Raw genomic sequence first — 21,658 nt, forward strand, 5'->3', positions numbered from 1 at the left:
AACTGATTTAGAAAAAACCATTTTTAATAACAGCAACATCTGGGTGGGTTTCTTTCTTAGTACAAAAAAAAAATGCTCATTTTTATAACACTGGCAAAACCCTCATTAGGATACTACAATCAATCAAAACTGTATGACTTGCTTAATGAATTCTGCTGGTCGCACACCGAACAGAAAAATACTGAGCACCAGCGGGTTGCCAAGCCTTAAAGATTATTGCTACATTATCATCATTGTTTCCAGAATGGTTTCTAGTTTTTTTAAAAAAACTGCTGAAATATTATGTCAGTGAGAGTGGAATGGGCACATATGGGATGCTACTACAGGCTGTCCAATTTGTAGTATCCACAGTGCAAGTTGGCTCTGTACACCTCCCCTCTTTTGCAATAGCTGGATAGCACTGCTTAGTAAGCATAACCTTGTACATGTCGGTTTGTACAAATATTTGCAACACTGAAAACAGTATACTGACTACAGAAGGAGCAGAGAACAAATTTACCTGGCAGGGGAGACACCTTGATCATGGGTGGAGGAGGTTTTTCCAGGGTGAAGTTCATCTATTGCACTCTGGGTATGCTGACCCCTGCTATGTCCCCAAATGCAGAAAAGTCCTCTGCGTAATTTGTGATAGCGGGGGACTGTTCATGCTTAGTGGAGAGCCGGTGTGGCATAATGATTAGAGTGTTGCACTGGGACTCAGGAGATTTGAGTTCTAGTTCTTAACTGGACATGAAGCTTCCTGGTTAACTTTGGGTTACCTAACCTACTTGTTGCTGTGAGGATGAAATGGAGAGAAGGGGGTCGTGTAAGCCATCTTGGGTTCCTTGCAAGAGGAAAAAAGGCTGGATATAAATGCAGAAATAATCAAATAAATAAATAAACAAACAAACAAACTAAGGGGAGCCAGGCTTGCTGAACTCACAGATATGGGGGCAGGTGAGACCTTCCTACACTATCTGAGAAATTTCAGAAGTCTTGTTGAAATGGTGGCAATAGATATTAGAGATGCTGGAAAATTTGTTTGGTTCACATTTTAATACCACCAGCTGACCTAATTCTCACTTCCTGAACTAATACGTGAACAAGAATGCAAGTTTCAGCTTCTGCATTTCCCTGTGATGCAGTTCTCTAATCAAAATTGTAAACAAAAATGTGTACATTAGGGGAAATTGTGTAACTGTATACATTAGGGGAAGATTGTGTAGAAAACAGCTTATCTTAGGTTAAACTACTTGGCAAAAAAAAAGTATATTAGGGGAAATTGTATACAAAAATGCATTAAAATTGTGCATACAGAAATACATACCAATTTTTGTGTGGGCTTAAAAAATATACACAAACTGATGTGGAAACAAAAGATGGAGCGAACTTGTGCTTGAAAACATGCAAACATTATAGAAAGCAACACAGACAGATTTGCCCATTCCTAAAAGATACAGATATATATTATGACTTTCCACAAAATTCCTCTGATATTTTGCCCTACCAGGAAGTTCAGTATTTAATTCAAGGGAACTTGGTGACAATTTAGAGATATGTGGAACTCCCGTGAGAAAATGTATTTATTTATTTAAAACATTTTTCTCCCATTCTTCATCCAAAAGGCTCCCAGAGGAGCATACAAAACTCAGAAATACAACTGTCCCCACCTGCAGGCTTACAATCCAAAAGACCCAACAGAAAAGGAAAAGAGATTGGGGGAGAGGAGGAAAAAGCAAATTCAGGCACTAGATTCTTAATTATGAAGTTCAGCAGGTCTTGGAGCTACATCTAAGCATGTTAGGGATGTACGAGACCCCTACCTTCCATCCCGGGCAGGGGGATCCGCCGGGGTGGGAGGCGATCCATACCTCCCCCTGGAATCCTCATGGGCCGGCTCTGCTCCATGGCGATTCTGCAGCGTTGCCAGCTGGCTCTGTAAAGCCAGCAATGTGGCCGCCAATGCCATGCCATATCGCTGAGGAGGAAGGAATCCGGATGCAAATGGCGTCCACTACGCCATTTGCATCTGTGGCTTTTCACGCGATAGGCTAGCCTCTCCAAGTGTGGTTAGGGAAGAATCCTCCCTGAAACCATGGAGAGCTTCTGACAGTCAGTGTCAACAACAGTGACCTACGTGGCCCCAGTGGTCTGACTCTGTATAAGGCAATTCCCTATGTTCCTACAGTTGTACAGAAGACGGAATTTCAGCAGACCTATCAAAAGTGCAGGAACCATGTCCTCTTTTGCATCTGGCCTCCCTATCTATGCCTAAGGTTCTCTTAACCAAATAAGTTCTCACTTCCAATCCACAAGCCTTCTGCTTCTTTTGGGACTGAAGAGTCTGGGGGGAAGTTCTGTGAAACAGATGGATTTGTCTTCATTCCCTTGCCTTCACGCTACTTATGTCCCGAAGTGTAGATCTTATATATCGTTCCATCAATGCATTTTGTTGTGGCTTATTGCCTGCTTTTATTTCACTCTTAATTTATTTAATCAACTTCCCTTCCCCAATCTATCAGTAGACTCATAATTAGATTAGATACTAAAGGAAATATGTCCCATAGGGGGAAAGAACTCATTTACTAACTATTCACATACTGTATAGCTCCTATCGAGGCAGTCAAGAAAGATGGGATATTCTTTAATGTCCCAATTCTATCCGTCAGGAAAAGTGGATAGGGTCCAAGTTCCTTGTGTTGTCCCAGTGCTTTTAGGGACAGAACAGCAATAGTTGATTATTGCTTTTGGCTCTCATAGCAGTTGACTCGGGGAAGTTAGGTCATCCTAGGCGAGCTATGTTGTTCAAGACTATAAGGGATAGTATAGAGGACAAAGTTGGGCAAGTGCTCACCCAGAAAACTGCCTTGTTCACAGTTTTCCCATCCCTCAAATTGACAGAAGTCCATTGCAGAGTGTAATCAGTGCTGCTGCTTGTCTTGGCTGCTGGCTGAAACTCAGGTACCATGTGGTTTATGAGCGAGCGTGCTGATAAACTACTCGGTACACTCTGCCTCCATTCTAGCCAGTCACAATAGCTTCCTCCAGGCACTGCTGGGATTCAAGCAGAAGGTACTAAGTGGTTTGTTAGCAAACTGGCCCAACGTCCTAAACTGCTTGGTACACTGAGGCAAGGGAGAGAGAAGCATGGATGGCTTTGAGGCAACAGATAAAACAGATGGAGGAAGAAATGTAAGCCCAGTTACTGCTAGGGCGTCTGAATGTAAAAGAGGCCAGGGCTCTGGCACCTTTAATAGCTGTGTAGAAGATGCAATTCCAGCCGGTGTAGCCTGTCATGCAAGCTACAACATTCCATCCAAAATTTCTGATAAAATTCCATCTTCTTCACAGCTTTTAAAGGTGAAGCAGCCCTGTCCTCTTATGTACCAGGCCACCCTAGCTGCTACCAAGGTAACGATATCCCAAAGTGAAATCTGGGTGGGAACTGCCTTCTCCACTGCAGTTCGGCTCAAGATTTCAGTTCTCAGAGGCTCTGGCTTCTGTTTATTGCCTTAAGTAGTTTTATCTTCTAGGCTGAGATGTTCTGGAGCCTTTAACTCTCCAAGGCATCGCAAGGTCTCAAAAAATGTGGGTGCAGAAAAAAAAACTTAGAAGTAAACATCCCTCACTAAGAAGCATAATTATATTCCATGATTATGCGAAGGAAAATGCTGTGATCATATTAGGGTGACAAGACCCTGGAGCTTTAACGTAAAAATCTGCATGGTGGGGGGATGCATTTTCATGCTCTAGTCAATGGGGAGAAAGTATGCATTTGTGTGTGCACTTAAAAAAAATGTGCTGCTAAATGCACTTTTATTCATTCATTGCATTCATTACATTTAGACCCCACCTTTCTTCCACTGTGGAACTCAAGGTGGCTACATGTGGTTCCCAGGTGGGCTCCCCTCCAAGCACTGACCAGACCCAGACCTGCTTAGCTTCAGCAAGATGGCTGCCTCATGTGCCTTCAGACTATGACCTGGGACATTTTCCCATTCAACCCCCCCCCCACCCCCGTCTTTGGCAACCAGGAGGACTAAGCTTCAAAGGGGAACTCAGAGAACCTGCTTGAGTCCTCCTGGATCTCCTATCCCTAGCATGGATATGTCCTACCATGCCCTTGAGACTTATAAGCCAGCACAAATATAGAACAAGAAAGAAACATTTCCAGAATTAATGAGCAAACATCATCTGGAAAATTATTAATTGAGAAACTCAATCCAACATTGTAATGTACCACTACAGAAACTAGCAGCGCTCTCTTTCACTTCATGAAAACTAACTCTTTCTCAAAATGATTATTGTGTGCATTACCTTTTCTGTGCCAAATGAAGGCAATTTTCCTGCTGTATTATTAGAGCATAATTGAGGAAAGCATCATCTAGCAAATACACAAGGCATGATATAATGTGCCAGGTTTTGTATTCTCTACAGCTGGATAGGGTAAGAGGTGTGTCTAGGAATCCACAACAGCAGTTGCACTCCAGAGCATTTGTTCTACATAGTTTGTATAATCAGTTTCCTGGGGAAAAGCTACCATTCCATCCTTCATAGGTGCTGATATACAAATGGCTCAGGTGCCAAAGGGGACCTTGACTGAGAGGGAAAGGAGAAGCTTGATTGCTTTAAGTAAATCCCTGTTCTCCTTGTGTATGAAACTAGTCCGGGGGTGCAGAACCTCAAGCTCAGGTGCCAAATCTGGCCCTCCAAGTGTCTCAATCCAGTCCTCTAGGGTTCCCCAGAAGGCCACACCCCCTTTCCCCAGCTCCACCCTCTTTCTCCCAACTACAAAACATTTGGTGGCTTCCTGGTATTTGTGCAGTTCCCCCCACTCTTCTAAAAGCTTGAAATGCCTCTCCTAAGGCTTAGTTACTGGCAGTTAGACCTTCAAGCTAAACTATGCTTCTAATTTTTGCCTCAGCCTTTTTGTCTTTGGCCCCACCTACCACCAGAATATGGCCCCCAAGGGCTTCTCCAAAATAGAATTTGGCCCTTGCACTGACAGAAGTTCTTTATCCCTGAACTAGGTGTTCAGCTGAGGAGACCAAGTCTGGGACTCTGTCTGGATCTCTGACAAACAGCTACCAAGTATCAGGGAAGTTCTGAGTGGGTGGAAGGAGGGTGCTTACCCCTTCTCTTACCCAGTGCTGGCCTTCTGCAATTCACTCCCCACCCCAGCTTATTTTCCCTGTGGTGTGGCAAATTTGTTTGTTTGTTTGTTTGTTTATTTGCAAAGTTTATATACCTCTCCATGTCTAGAGCAGATTTCAGAGCAGTGAACACAAAAGATAAAACAGTAAAAGAATAAAGATTAAAACATCACATTAAATTATACTTCCTTAAAAACAAATGTGTCCAGCTCGTCTTCAGCTGAAGAAAAAGCAGCTGTCAAAGAAGACAGTAGGGGGAAGGGTTAAGAACTGCTCCTTCTCATTGCTTCTCTATTTGCAAACGGTGCTCCTGTCATCTTACAGCTGTTCTCAGAGACCCAGGTCCCCAAACTGTGTTGGTGTCAAACATCTATTTCCACCCTAAAAAGTCCAAGTTATTTTATTTTATTCATTCATTTATTTATTACATTTGTAGACCGCCCAATAGCTGAAGCTCTCTGGGCAGTTCACAACAATTAAAACCATAAAATACTATGTAAAATACATGATAAAAGTTTAAAACTACAGTAGAAAATAAAAGTAGAAACCAAAATAATATGTAGCAGCAATGCAAAGATTTAAAATACAGTGACCGATTTAAAACAACAGGACTAAAAGACCAAAATGCCTGGGAAAATAAAAAGGTCTTCACCTGGCGCCAGAAGGATTAAAGTGTAGGCACCAGGCAGAACTCTTCTGGGATGCCAGAACAGAAGAGGCCCTCTTCTTGGTAGCCACCCACCTCACTTTCTTTGGCAGGGGCTCCCAGAGAAGGACCACTGAAGATGATCTTAGGGTCTGGGCAGGTACATATGGGAGGAGACAATTCTTCAGGTAACCTGGCTCCAAGCTGTTAGTTATGCTTTTCTCTAGCCATGCCTATCAATTACTGATGTCCCAACTTTTTTCTGTATAACACAATCATTTCAAACTTGCAGAACATTTATGTTTTATACAGGATATGGAGAGAAGCAAAGAAGTTAAACTTCAAGGAGGTAGAATTTAACTTCAGTATTAAGAGATGCTTCCAACACTGAAGAATTTAACTTCAGTATTAAGAGATGCTTCCAACACTGTGGCTGAAAGGCTGCACACAATTCTACCCATGTGTGCAGCCTTTCAACCACAGTGTTGGAAGCATCTCTTAATGCCCATGTTTGCACCTTCCTGGGCTGCAACTTGGGTTTGGAACCCCAAGGGCCTAAGCCTCAGCCTACCTCCCCACCCGCCCGATGTGGGAGGGATGGGTCAGTCTGAAGCAGACTTGTACTCAGCTTCATCTAGGTCCATGAGTCACGGTTCAGTGGCAGTAGAGGAGATGGCAGGCAGGTGACACTTTCAATTGACTGGAGTAGTCAAATGGTCAGCATGCTGCCTGTTGCTCCAAATACTGTCCCACACCGGCAGCAGCCAAAGAAGAAGAAAATTCTACCTATGTGTTTTCCATTGAAATCAATGGGATCTAACCAGGAATGACTGGGTATAAGTCTGCTGCCTATGTGAACAATCCAGCAACAAAGTGGGACAGAGGATGCAGCTCAGGTTGCCCTAACTAACAGGTCCTGTCATTCTGGGGGTTGTAAAGTTCAGTGCATCAGTTCACTGAGCACGGCTGGAATATACAGCCGATCCCCCAGCTCCATTGGAGGGCAGGAAAGAGAATCCCTTACAGTGCTATCCCCACGAGGAGACAGAGCTGCAGGGGGGGGGGTTGGGGGGGGAAGGAGTAGCATTTCTCCTACAGCAGTCCGTCTAGATTCTAGCAACCCAGTCCAGGCCTGGCACAAGCTCTCTCTCTCTCCCTGAGGCATCTGCCACTGCATCGAGCCCCATGCACTTCCTCTTCCCACTCCCCCATCACATCCTTCTCAGTATGTTAGGTGCTGCAATGGCTCTATGGAGAGCCACATGCCAGAAGAAGGAGCTGCAGGGCTCTCGTGAGGGGAAGGGAGACGCACAGTGAGGGAACCAGGGGGCAGGCAACTGCTCCAGAGAGCCTTGCTGACTGCTCTATAGCTGAGGCAAATGCCGCGGCAGGAGAGCAGCTGGCGGGGCTCTCGAGAGCACCTGCTAGATGAGGTTAGGTGGCAGCAGCAGACTCTCCCGAGGGAGCAAGGTGGTAGCAGCACAATTCCTTGCTTCTCCCACTCTGCTGCCTGATGCAGGCACCTCACCCTGCTTCATGGGCGGGCCAGGCCTGACCCAGTCATCTCCTCTCAGGGCCCTCTTCTTCCTATTTCAAGAACTGACGGCCTATCCTAAAGGCCTATCTCTGCACCTCCATCATCTCCAGCCTGGCTGTATCTATATTATTATTATTATTATTATTATTATTATTATTATTATTATTATATTTGCATTCCACCTTTTCCCCAATACTGGGACTCAAGGCAGCTTTACAACATTAAAAACGCATACAGTTAAAACATATAAATAGAAATATACAAAAGTTAAAAATATAATTAAATCATCAACAATATTAAAATTGTATAAAATATCAAAATTTTAAAAGACAACAAACAATATAAACCATAGTATCAATCCATCATATTCTCACAGGTCCAGACTAACTATCCCCAAAGGCCTGCCAGAACAAAAAAGTTTTTACCTGCCTATGAAAACATACTAAGGAGGGTGCCATTCTCGCCTCCCTGGGAAGGGAGTTCCAGAGCCTTGGGGCAGCCATCGAGAAGGCCCTCTCCCGCATTCCCGCCAGGCGAGCCTGTGATGGTGGTGGAACCATGAGAAGGGCCTCCCCTGAAGATCTCAGGAGGGCACGAGCAGGCTCAGAGGGGAGAATACGTTCTTTCAGATAACCTGGGCCCAAGCCGTATAAGGCTTTATTGGTCATGACCAGCACTTTGAATTGTGCCCGGGAACAGACTGGGAGCCAGTGGAGCTGTTTTAGCAGGGGAGTTGCATGCTCTCTGTAGCCAGCCCCAGTCTATGTCCAGTCTGACTGACAGATCATGCCCAACAGACAGAGGTCCATCATAGCTCAGTAATAGAATGCTCAGTAATGGAGCCTGAAACTCAATTCCTGACCTCTCCAGCTAAAGATCAGGGATGGGAAAGGGCTCCATGTGAGATCTGAGAGCCCCTAATGCTAGTTAGCTGCTAGTTGTTAATATAAGACAGCTTCCTATATTAGTTTGATCCAACCATCAGTCTCAGGCTGAGCTTTGAGACTATAACTCGTACTCAATTAATGGTAGTCAAGGCTAAATGCTGCATATAGATCTTGCAGGAAAATGAATGCAATCTCTGTCATTTGCATGCTTAATTCCTTTCAAGGTAAAATACGGCTTTTTACTTTCTCAATTCTATCTGATTATGATTTCTAAAAGAAGTATAGTTCACCCTCATTTATCTATAATGTCTTGAAGCACTCAAGAAGCAAAGGTGCCCATGCAAAAAGCAAAGGCACTTTTGGCCCCAAATAAAAGTTTCCAAAATCCACAGTTGGGATATGCTTCTAGGGATGTTGGAGAAATCCGCAATGGGGTCAAATGAGTTCAGATTTCTATGTATCCCACCCATGGATTCCACAGCTGACTGGCTTTTTCCAAGTCGCACAGATTCCATGGACTTGCAGGCTTTTTTTTTTTTTAACTTTCCAGAATTGTATGAAAATTTAGTCACAGAAAAATATGTAAAACATTTTTTTTAAAAAAAAAAAAGCTGAAAATGCACATTTCCCCCATAGGCTTAAGTATGAAAATTCCTGGGGGGGGGGGAATTTGCACATTTTGGGGAAATTGGAAAAAAAAATCCAATTTCATCAGTGAATGGACAACAGTATGAAAGGCACTTGACAATCTGCAACATGCAGTCAAAATGGATTTTACAAAATCCATGCACCCCTATATACTTGCAGAAATTTTTCTTATGGTCCAACACAGGCGCCTTTTCCTTTTTTGTGACAATTGTGTTAGCTGCACAGTCACACTGAGGTAGAGGTCTTGTTTAGTCCTACCTCACCAGATCCTTGGAGATTCTGGAGATCAACACTAAATCATGACTCTTCTCTTGTATTCCAATATTTTTGTCAATGCTGTCAATATGGCCTTTATTTTTGGCATTTGTTTGCTGACATTCACTCCCAAATTAGCATAGTACCTTTGTGTATTCATTTACATCTATGTTATATTTAAGGGTGGTTGTTGTATTTGAGGGTGGTGGTTGTTTTGTTTGTTTATATGAAGCAGTGAAACTTAAACTGTGAAACAAGCTTCCCCGCTGAGTTCCAAAAAGAGGCAGATGCAAACCAAATAGACCAAAAATATACGTTTCCTTTTGTGTTCTTTTCTCCATCTAGAATTTGCAAAGCAGCTTTGGGCTGAAATAGTAGATTCCATATTTGTTGGTTTCTAAATAAAAATGAGCCAGCTAAGCAAGGAATTTAGAAGTTGTATGCAGCCAGCTGTTGGATTTGGCTCTCAGAATAATAAATTCCCCGCTATGGATTCACAGCAGGGCTGCTGTTTAGATGGAGCCAGAATCAAGAGGGAAATTTATGTTCAGAGTGTGGAGGAAGCTGTCTCCCGGCTTCTCCCACATTCTAAAATTTAAATTACCCCCTTTTCCCAGCATGTTCATCCAGTCACAGTATCTCTCTCTCTCTCTCTCTCTCTCTCTCTCTCTGGGGCAGTGTGACTGAGAAGCGGACACCAAAACACAAAGGGAAAGAAGGCAGTTCTCCTCCACTAGGACCAAAGGAGAAGGTTGAGATGCTTTTTGAGAACATCAGGTACCACATCAGGAGTCCAAAGCCAGGTTCCATGCATAATACATCACAAACTAGGATGTATTAGCTCACATACTGAGCTCCCTACACACATTTTTGATGCCTTGCAAGGGAGAGCAACCTATGTGTGAGTTGTCAGTTTTGAGTCCATGGTAGTAGTGAGCCTAGAGTATAGGAAAGCTGGTATGAATGGTCTCAAGCTGAGTGTAACCATTTTAAATCTTATTGGGAATCATAAGGAGAAACTTCACTTCCAAGTCTCTCCATCCAAATTCTAGTTTTGAACCCAACTGTAGTGGCTCTGGAGTCCCTGAGCCTCCATTTGGTCTCCCCATCATTGCCATGAGTCCTAGGAAATCAAGGACAGTATACAGCAAAATTGATATCTATGGAAGTTAATGGCATTGGTCCAAATTAAATATGCTGCCCTTTTTACCTTTACCTTTTCTTTGGAGAGCCAAAGACATTTGGAAAATTAATAATCCATTTCTATTATGCACCTTGGAAACTTGGGACAAATTGGTAAAAATATTAGCCCTGCAGCCATCACCTTTAATTCCAGTTCTCTCACATCCAGATTTTTCTTTTCCAGACACATTTGACCAATTTGCACAATGGAAATCCAGGAGAATATACAGGTTAACAGATCTGTTTGTTAATGGGAAGCCCTTAACTATAGACCAACTTGATAATAAACTAGGGAATTTACAGGCCTCATGGTACCAAAAATACCAAATTATTTTTTTTTATTTGGTAAAAAAAAAAAAAACACGTTATCAAACTAATGGATCGTTAAGGCCCTTGACTATTTGTGAAAACTATTGTGTCACCACTACTGATGTTACTAGAGGCCAAGTCTCGGGCATATATAACTCGCTAATGGATGCTAAATTTGGGATACCGTGCAGTCCTAAACTTTCATGGGAATCAGATTTGGATATGGACATCCCAGAGGAGAAATGGAACAAGATCTGGACCTCCGTTCTATATAGATCCATATCAGCTTCGATAAAGGAAAATGGCCTGAAGGTGACACATAGATGGCATTTATGCCCTGTCCAACTCTCACACTTCTGTAAAAATATATCCATGACTTGTTGGAGAGGGTGTGGCAAAAGAGGGTCACTTAAACATATGCAGCTAGAGTGCCCAATAGTGATCAAGTGATCTCTTTCCTGTTGCGAATGACAAATTAGACAATACATTTCCAGGATGAGCTATTATTATTGACTATATTCTCTGGACAAAATGATCAATTAAGAGATAAAGCTTTGATTGGATTCCTCCTTGGTGGGGCTAGATCTGAAATTGCTCAAGGATGGAAAAATGTAAATGGTCTTACAGAGCATAATTGGTTAAATAGAGTCTGAACAACAGCTGTATTAGAAAAACTGACAAGTAAATTAAAATATGTAAAAGGAGAAAGTTATATGGACAATTTTGAAGAAACTTGGTTCCTTTTATCTTATTTATAAATATACTTATATAATCCTCCGGAGCATCAACTGAAGTATTGGAAAGACATATTGACAGATTTGTCATCAAGGAAGTCAGAAATACAAAATTAATAGATTCTAAGATTTGATAATTTTATTATATTGCCTAAATGGCAATGATTCCTGATATAAGCCATTATTTAATGTTGTAACAGATAGTAAGAAGCATCCTGTGTATATGTTAGGTTCTTTGTGGTTTTGTCCACTTCTCTTCCCCCCCCCCTTTTTTCTGTTTTTTTTTTTTTCTTGTTTGTTTGTTTGGTTGGTTGGTTATTGTGGGTGTTTGTTGTATGTAATTTGTATCACTGAAATAATTTTTTAATCTGTTTTTAAAGGACAGTATTCAGTGGGACCACTGATCATGTTACTGGAATTTAGTGTGTGTACATTAGAGATGAGTAAGAAGTAACCAGTTACGAGTGGACCACTAGCACCTGCTGGTTGTTGTGATTTTAAAAAAGGATGCTAGATTAGGTAGATCAGGGAAGGGCAACCTGTAGCCCTCCAGTGGTTTTGCCCTACAACTCCCATCCACCCTAACCAGCATAGGCAATGCTGAGAGATGATGGAAGTCATTGGCCAAAATCTCTAGAGGGCCACAAGTTGCCTTGAGGTAGACTATGGCAAGGGATTTCTCATGTTCATATTGTGTATTGAGGACCAGAATCGATCTTATTTTAAATCTGCATCTAGCAGGTATATCTATTTTCATATTTATTTTAGGGTAGGTGCAGGAGACCCAATCTGAACTGGGACCAAGTATGGGGGTAGAAAAGCATTACCTTTTCAAACTAAGATATTACTGCTAGATATGGATTTAAAATAATGTCTGTGTTGGCCCTCAGGATCACTCTGAACAGGTTAGTTACGCCTAAACTGTTAAGTGATTGCTCTGACTATGCATGTTTGCTTTTGTATGCCCCAGCCATGGGCTGCTAAGGTTTGGAGGTGCCGAGATAATGATAAGCCAGATCCAGGTTTGCTTACAAGGAGCCTTTATTGAGTACTTACAGCACACAGGCGGGATCAGACAGCTTCTCTGAACCCAGAGCCAAGGGGTGAAATGGGTTTTATACCATATATGTTAGCAGTGAGGCAGCATGACAGCAGCAAGCGTTAATTAGCATTTATCTGCAACTTTCCCAGCATAGGCAAACAGTGCTTGTTCAGAAGGAAAACAATCAGAACTTTCCCAGCACAGACACCTGTAGCTCAGCATAAACATAGCCTCACTTCTCAGGCACATCCTAGGCCCTGCTAAGATACTAGCCTTCGGTAGAATGGAATGTGCTGAGGCCGCACTATCAACCTTTGACTCATCATGCTCAGAGGCCAACTAGCAAGGAAATTGCACTTATAATGAACCTAAGCCAAGCCTTATGGATCTCTAATCCCCTCTAAAACTAGAGGTGACTTGGTTATACTCCTGGGGCCATTGCAGCTTTGTAAATTTAAAAACACATCAGTGAACCCTTGGAATTCTAGGGATCCAAAACACATAGACTACGGAAGGCTGAAGTAAACTCACCTCTTCGCTACACTATCTGAAGTTACTATGTTGCCCTTTCAGCTTGCACCTAGCAAGCTGCTTATCCATGAGTGGGACCCATGCGACTGGAAAATTGTCTAAAGTTGGCTCAGCCGCATGGGTCTTTCCCATGAATCTGGACCCTGCTGTGAGGGAGGGTGCCCATACCAAAAAAAGGGAAAGGCCTCACAAATGAGCTCACTGACATGGCTGGGTAATTTAGATGTTCTTGGAGCCAGATGAGATTTACTCATAGTAAAGTGGTTCTGACATTGGTGGGAGAAAATGGAAAAGTGTTTAAAAAAAAACTCAGCTAAATTTCTAATGATCAAAACATCCTAGAGCTTTTAGTGACCATTAATAGAAACAAGGCTGTATGTTCAAAATCATGTGTATCAATTTTGAACGGGTAGCCATATTAGTCTGTGTTGCAGTGAAAAATAACATGGAGCCTTGTGGCACCTTAAACTTTAAGGCTTAAAAACTAACCAATATACTGTGCAATCCTATGTATGTTTAGTCAGAGAAAAAGCCTACAACTCCCAGCATTCCCCAGCCAGCATTTTCTCTGTCTGAACATGCATAGAATTGCACTCTGATTATGTCATAATATGCACCTGATGAAGAGGTTAATCTTTAAGGTGACACAAGACCCTTTGTTACAATCATTTGTGTTTACCTGTAGTGTTATTACAGCTCAAAATCTGAATGTAGGTGATTGCTTTATCATATACCTGAGACTTAACTAGGGATGGATGAAGTCACTTACCTGGTCCCGCAGCTTGCTTCGCGGTGGGGGGGGAGGCGCTCCGTTCCTCCCCGCCAAAATTCTGGCCGGGGGGGAGGCGCCCCATCCCTCTGGCCGAAATTCTGGCCGGGGGGGAGGCACCCCATCCCTCCGGCTGCGAATCCTCCTGGCCAGCCGGGATGCAAATGGCGGCGGCCGTAGCCGCCGCCGTTTGCGTCCCTGCAGTCAGCCATGTGATAGGCTACGTAAATCCTTACGTAGCCTATCACGGCTGACTTTGGGAGGAAAAAAGCGTGTACGCAAATGGTGGCACCCATGGGTGCTGCCATTTGCGTACACGCTTTTTTTTTTTCCCAAACTCAGCCGTGATAGGCTACGTAAGGATTTACATAGCCTATCATGGTGTTTTTTTAAAATTTAGCCGTGATAGGCTACATAAATCTTTACGTAGCCTATCACGTTTGTTGTTGTTGTTGTTGTTTTTACTGGGAAATGACGGCGGCGGCCGGTCAGAAGACCGGACACCGCTGCCGCCGCCACCGAACCGCCGCTGAACCGCCGCCGGCCGGGAGCCGCCAGTGCCAGGGACATTCGCCAAAGGTAAGTCCCATTCCGGGGGGGGGGCGGGGGGGCGGACCGTTTCTCCACCAATTTCGGGGGGCCAAATGCATTGGCATTCAGCCTCCCGGAGATTCATGGAGAAATTCTCCGCCATCCCTAGACTTAACTGGAAATGCAGAACAATCAGCTCTTGGAACTTGCAATGAAATGATGGAGGGTATCCTCCATGTATTCCTGTTCAGGGTTCCCACCAGCCATCCCCTCCAAGTACGGCTTCCCCCCACCCCAATATGTTGCTGTTTTTCTTTTCCAACTGTCATTTTCCATTCCATGGGTCAGCATTCTCAGTCCTCACTAGCCGTTTTTGCCCCCATTTAAAAAATGTTCTGCAAACATCAGATTTCGCCTGAGATTGCTGATACCTCCATTTTCTTTCTCAGTGGCCCAATTTTTGCAAGAATCCTGTCAGCACTCATCACCTAAGTTTGCTATCAGAAGGAGTGATTAAGAGAGAGAGAGAGAGAGAGAGAGAGAGGAGCCCCTCCTAACTTTTCCCAATAGCCTAGGCTAGATCTACACTAGTGCTTTTTATCGGTATTGAAGTTGGGTCACTTTACTGTTGGGGCACATTACGCATTCTGTATACCGCTTTTCTAGTGTTATTTCCTGCTTTTTATTCCGTATTATCCAAAAAACCACAACAGTTTTCTTTGTGTGTGCTACATAGTCTAAATGCACAAGAGGGATATAGTGCCACTATGTCAACCATATCAATATGACACAAGGTGTAGATCTGGCCCTTGCTACCTCCAAGTTCCTATAGATGCTTTGCCTGATCAAATCCACCTTGAAGTCTGTTCAAGGTGAAATTTAGTGGCAGTTCTAGTTAAACAACATGTGTGATTTCATCCTAACAAGTTGGTTCATAGACGGTTGAAAGTAGCACTGGTGTGATTGAAAACTCCATGGCAACTTGAAGTGCATTTATTTTAGTACTGTTTCTGCCAGCACCATGGAATAGAGTGAGCTTGGGAGCAATGACTATGCATAGGCCACAGTGGACTAAAAATGGCCACAACTTTTACTGGTTACAGCCCACATAGTTTGGCATAGGGTAATGATCTAGTCATCAGGTAGCCTGTCTGCTGGCCAATACTAGCATTGCAGCCCACATGCTAGGATAACATCGAAGGGATGGCATGGCAGGGATCTCGAACCCAGCATGGCAGAAACTGATAGCGTGGCCCCATCTGCGCTAGCCCTCAACTAAACAATATTGCTATGGTGAAGGTGAAAGCCCTACACTGCTGAAACCAACTGCGAATGCAGGTAAAAATTCTTCCCACCCCTGTTAAGCAGCATCTAACCTCTGTCCATAACAAGGTAACCAATACTAAACAAATGGAGGGGGGGGTCAGCAATGGCAATGTCAAAGCTGTGGAGCAAGTCTTCCATTTATGACTTACTAGTAGACCAAAGGATAAATATTCTCCCCTAGGTCCACTACAGAGGTGAGTGACTGGGAGCAGTGTATTCCCTCGCTCCCACTGCCTGCAAAACGTATTTGACATGCGCTTTTGCACATGGACTGTCAGTATTCAGTTCAAAGTATTGTTTATTGCAAAGTCATTAACAATGGGTAAACAGAGCATTTAACAATTTAACTTCTTTAGAACAGGACAGCAGTCGTAGATATCTGCACAACCAATTATTGTACTGTTGCTACATGACCATAGGGGGAATTAATTGCTGTTACATTCATGAGTGAAGATTACTTGTTTTGAACAGGAAAAAAAATCTCAGTACAGTTCACATCACACATACTCTGTGTGGCAGGTATGCACTGCATTGAGTATGCTACTAACAACTGTCTAAAGGAATGATTAATTCAGCTTATGCTGACCTGAAGCATTATCCTTCCTGTGTTTCCCCCCCGCCCCCCGCCCAAACACAGAATTCTCCACAGAATGCTACACAGAGGCTATATTATTAAGGACTTGCATTTAAGCTCCTAAGCTTTCAAGTTAATGTCATAAGAAGGAATTGCTTCTCAGAGTAAGAAAATCCGGAACTTGCAAAGGAATACAATAACCTTTCATGTTAACCTTGATAAGTGTTCAGTCTACCTGCACAACACATTAGTTGCTGGAATGGAAAAATAAATCTTACAATATTCACCATGTTCTACAGAAGTAGTTTTTCTATGATTCAAGACTGGGGGAAAATTGGACACAGAGAGAGTTCAGTACCTGGAATACATTATGCAAATTAGAAGTGTTTGCTTAAATGTATTTTAACCTACATACTTTATTTTGAACACATGACAATGACACTGCCTTACAGTGAGTCAGACCTTTGGTCTACTTAGCCAAGCACCATCTACGCAGGAAGCGGCTCTTGATGGTGTTAGGCAGAGGCCATTCCCAGCCCTGTAGCCACCTGAGAACCTTTGAACTGGAGATGGTAGGGCAGCCTACCTGTACCTCATGCTTTCCAGATGCATGGTCAATGGCCATGCTGGCTGAGAAGGGTAACGGTTGCAGGCAGCCCGACACATCTGGAGGGCACCAGGCTGGGGAAGGCTGTGCTAAGGATTCATCCTGGGACCTTCTCCATGCAAAAGTATGTGTCTGTCTGAGATGTATTGTGCATCCCTAAGTGTTCAAACTTCCCTCAGCTGGCTAGGGTGCCAGGTGAGGGAAGTTTGAGCACTTATGTATTTATGTATTTATTACATTTATATGCCGCTTTTTTTTTCCTCCATAAAGAATCCAAGGCGGCATACATAATCCTCCTCCTCTCCATTTTAGCCTCACAACAACAACCCTGCGAGGTAGGTTGGGCTGAGAATCTGTGACTGGCCCAAAGTCACCCAGTGGGCTTCCATGGTTGAGTGGGGACTAGAACCCAGATCTTCCAATTCCCAGTCCAACACTCTAGCCACTGCACAACACTGGCTCTCTCACTTAGGGATACACAATACGTCTCACACAAAGGGTCTAGTTCAGTGGAGGCTGGTGGCATTGTGGCAGTGAATCCACTCTGGGTTTTAGTCAGAACTCTAAAAGAGCTATCCAAGGTGCTACCCCTATCTCCAAAATGGGTCCAGCACCTTGGATAGCTCCTTTAGAGTTTTGACTGGTTCTGACTGAAACCCAGAGTGGATTTACTGCCTCACTGACATAGGAGCTACCAGCCTCCACCAGTCTAGTCTTATCAAAGAGTGTCTTATTTACTAGTCTTCTTGGGTTTTTTCCCCCAGGCATTTTGGTTTTTCAGTTTCTGCTTTAAATTTATTTATTTATTTATTTATTAAATTTATTAATCACCCATCTGGCTGGTCACCCAGCCACTCTGGGCAATGTACAACAACAAAACAGTTAAAACAATAAAATTCTACATTAAAAACATCATAAAAAATACCCTAACCCACCCCAAATGCCTGCCTGAACAACCATGCTTTTAATGCGTGGCGGAAGCTCATTAAAGAGCTCATTAAATACCAAAATCAGGTATTGTATTTTAAATCTTTGCACTGCTGCTAGGTTCTATTTGGTTATTATTTTTATTTCATACTGAGTTTTAAACATCTGTATTATATTTTATGGTGTTGCATTGTATGGCTTTAATTGTTCTGAACGGCCCTGAGAGCTTCAGCTATTGGGCAGTATAGAAATGTAATACATTTTTAAAAAATAATAAATACTCTTATTAAAAGTATTTTGGCTTCCCTCAAAATGCCTCATATGTACCCCTGAAGAGGAACGCTGCAGTTTGTATCAAGTTTGCTTTAGGTGAGGCCTGGTAATAACCTAGGGCAGGGATGGGGAAGATGTGTGTCTCCAGATGTCGTTGGACTGCAACTCCCATCAGCCCTAGCCAGCATAACAACATCTTGTTGGGAGACAAATTCTGAAAAACATGGCCCCTCCAAGAAATTCCTGATTTGTGTTGCTGGTAACTTCCTCCTACAGAAAGTGGAGGAAGGGACTAGAGGATCAGCTATCCTTGACTTGGTCCTAACCAACAGAGATGACTTAGTGGATAAAGTAGCAGTTACAGGAGCTCTGGGGGAAAGTGACCATGTTATACTTGAGTTCTTGGTTCTAAGGGAAGCAAAAGCCAAGTGTAGCCAAACACATACCCTGGATTTTAGGAAAACCAGTTTTAATAAAATCAGAACAATGATAAGTAGGGTCCCATGGCAAGCGACTCTAATGAGAAAAGGAGTCCAAGATGGGTGGGAGTTTTTAAAAAAAGGAAATTCTCAAGGCACAATTACAAACAATTCCAACAAGAAAAAGGCAGAAGACAACAGAAGAAGTCAATGAGGCTTCACAAGAAGCTTAGAGATGACCTGAAAATAAAAAAGGACACATATAGGAAGTGGAAGGAAGGCCAAGTTACAAAGGAAGAGTACAGGCAGATAGCACAGAATTGCAGGGATGGCATCAGGAAGGCTAAAGCTGAGAACAAGTTGAGGTTAGCGAGGGAGGCTAAAAGCAACAAAAAGGCTTTCCTCAGATACATGCATAGTAAAAGACAGAGGAAAGAAATGGGGGTTCAACTATTCAATGAGGATGGCAAAATGATAGCAGATGACAAAGGCTCAGTTCCTACTTTGGCTCAATCTTCTCCCAACAGAGGGTCTATGACCCCCCTGGCAAAGGTGACCTACAGGCCGAAGGGGCAGGATTGCAGCTTGACGTTGATAGGCATATGGTCTAGGTCAGAACACTTAATTATTTTGTATGAGTTCACGTCTCCAGGGCCAGATGAACTGCATCCTAGAATAATAAAGGAACCAGCAGAAGAACTCTCAGAACCACTGTCTATTATCCTTGAGAAATCATGGAGGATGGGTGAGGTGCCAGATGACTGGAGGAGAGCTAATGCTGTCCCTATCTTCAAAAAGGGTAAAAAGGAGGAACCTGGGAACTATGGACCAGTCAGTCTGACCCTGGGAAAATTCTGGAGCAGATGATAAAGCAATCCATCTGTAAGCACCTTGAAAACAATGCAGTGATTACTCAAAGCCAACATGGATTTGTCAAGAACAAATCCTGTCAAACTAATCCAATCTCATTTTTTGATTAGATAATCTCCCTTGTCCCCTTCATGGATCACTGCCTTGTTGTGGCGAAGGGGCTTGCGTAACTCAGTGAAGCCATAAGCTATGCCGTGCAGGGCCACCCAAGACAGACAGGTCATGGCGGAGAGTTCTGACAAAATGTGGTCCACTGGAGAAGGAAATGGCAACCCACTCCAATATTCTTGCCAAGAAAACCCCATGGAACGTATCACAAGGCTAAAACAGATGACGCCAGAAGACGAGCCCCTCAAGTCGGAAGGTGTCCAATATACTACTGGGGAAGAGCAAAGGGTATTTCCAAGTAGCGCCAGAAAGAGTGAAGCGGCTGGGCCAAAGCCAAAAGGACACTCAGGTGTGGATGAGTCTGGTGGTGAAAAGAAAATCCAATGCTGTAAAGAACAATATTGTTTAGGAACCTGGTATGTAAGATCAATGAATCAAGGTAAGCTGGAGGTGGTCAAACATGAGATGGCAAGACTGAACATTGACATCTTGGGAATCAGCGAACTAAAATGGACAAGCATGGGCGAATTTAATTCAGGTGACCATCATATCTACTACTGTGGGCAAGAATCCCTTAGAAGAAATGGAGTAGCACTCATAGCCAACAAAAGGGTGGGAAAAGCAGTACTGGGGTACAATCTTAAAAATGATAGAATGATCTCAGTACGAATCCAAGGCAAACCATTCAACATCACAGTCATTCAAGTCTATGCCCCAACCACTGATGCCGAAGAAGCTGAGGTTGATCGGTTCTATGAAGACCTACAACACCTTCTAGAACTAACACCAACAAAAGATGTCCTCTTTATCATAGGGGATTGGAATGCTAAAGTAGGAAGTCCAGAAATCACTGGGATAACAGGCAAGCATGGCCTTGGTGTACAAAATGAAGCAGGACAAAGGCTAATAGAGTTTTGCCAAGAGAACACGCTGATCATAACAAACACTCTTCCAACAGCACAAGAGGCGACTCTACACATGGACATCACCAGATCGTCAATATCGAAATCAGATTGATTATGTACTTTGCAGCCAAAGATGGAGACGCTCTATACAGTCAGTAAAAACAAGACCTGGAGCTGACTGTGGCTCAGATCATGAGCTTTTGATAGCAAAATTTCGGCTTAAATTGAAGAACGTAGGGAAAACCACTAAACCATTCAGGTATGACCTCAATCATATCCCTTATGAATATACACTGGAGTTGAGGAATAGATTTAAGGGATTAGACCTGATAGACAGAATGCCTGAGGAACTATGGATGGAAGTCCATAACATTGTTCAGGAGGCAGCAACTAAATTCATCCCAAAGAAAAAGAAATGCAAGAAAGCAAAGTGGCTGTCTGATGAGGCTTTACAAGTAGCTGAGGAAAGAAGGGAAACGAAAAGCAAGGGAGAAAGGGGAAGATATATCCAACTGAATGCAGAGTTCCAGAGAATAGCAAGGAGAGACAAGAAGGCCTTCTTAAATGAACAATGCAAAGAAATCGAGGAAAACAACAGAATGGGAAAGACTAGAGATCTTTTCAAGAAAATTGGAGATCTCAAGGGAACATTTTGTGCAAAGACAGGCATGATAAAGGACAAAGAAGGCAGGGACCTAACAGAAGCAGATGAGATTAAGAAGAGGTGGCAAGAATACACAGAAGAACTATACAGGAAAGATCTGAATGTCCCTGATAGCCATGATAGTGTGGTCACTGAACTTAAGCCGGACATCTTCGAGAGTGAAGTCAAGTGGGCCTTAGGAAGCATTAGTAACAACAAAGCTAGCGGGCGGAGACGACAGTCTTCCAGCTGAGCTATTTAAAATCCTAAAAGATGATGCTGTTAAAGTGCTGCATTCAATATGCCAACAAATTTGGAACACTCAACAGTGGCCACAAGACTGGAAAAGGTCAGTTTACATTCTAGTTCCAAAGAAGGGCAATGCCAAAGAGTGTTCAAACTACCATACAACTGCGCTCATTTCACATGCCAGCAAGGTTATGCTCAAAATCCTACAAGCTAGGCTTTAGCAGTATGCGAACCGAGAACTACCGGAAGTACAAGCTGGGTTTCGATGAGGCAGAGGAACTAGAGATCAAATCGCCAACTTTCGCTGCATCATGGAGAAAGCAAGAGAATTCCAGAAAAATGCCTATTTCTGCTTCATCAACTACGCTAAAGCCTTTCATTGTGTGGATCACAACAAACTCTGGCAAATTCTTAAAGAGATGGGGGTACCAGACCACCTTACCTGTCTCCTGAGAAACCTGTATGAGGGCCAAGAAGCAACAGTAAGAACCAGACATGGAACAACCGATTGGTTCAAAATTGGGAAAGGAGTACGACAAGGCTGCATATTGTTG

General features: G+C 43.1%; 1 non-coding gene across 1 annotated transcript; it reads left to right on the plus strand.

The window, feature by feature from the left end:
* Positions 1–491: 491 nt before the first annotated feature.
* Positions 492–653, plus strand: LOC146349461 (U1 spliceosomal RNA). The gene has a single exon (XR_014789772.1). It is a non-coding gene; the product is annotated as a U1 spliceosomal RNA (small nuclear RNA).
* Positions 654–21,658: the final 21,005 nt, after the last annotated feature.

This window comes from Heloderma suspectum, chromosome 3 (assembly GCF_057233095.1).
Source record: "Heloderma suspectum isolate Gila_16-S chromosome 3, 16-S_ref, whole genome shotgun sequence".
NCBI lineage: Eukaryota > Metazoa > Chordata > Lepidosauria > Squamata > Helodermatidae > Heloderma > Heloderma suspectum.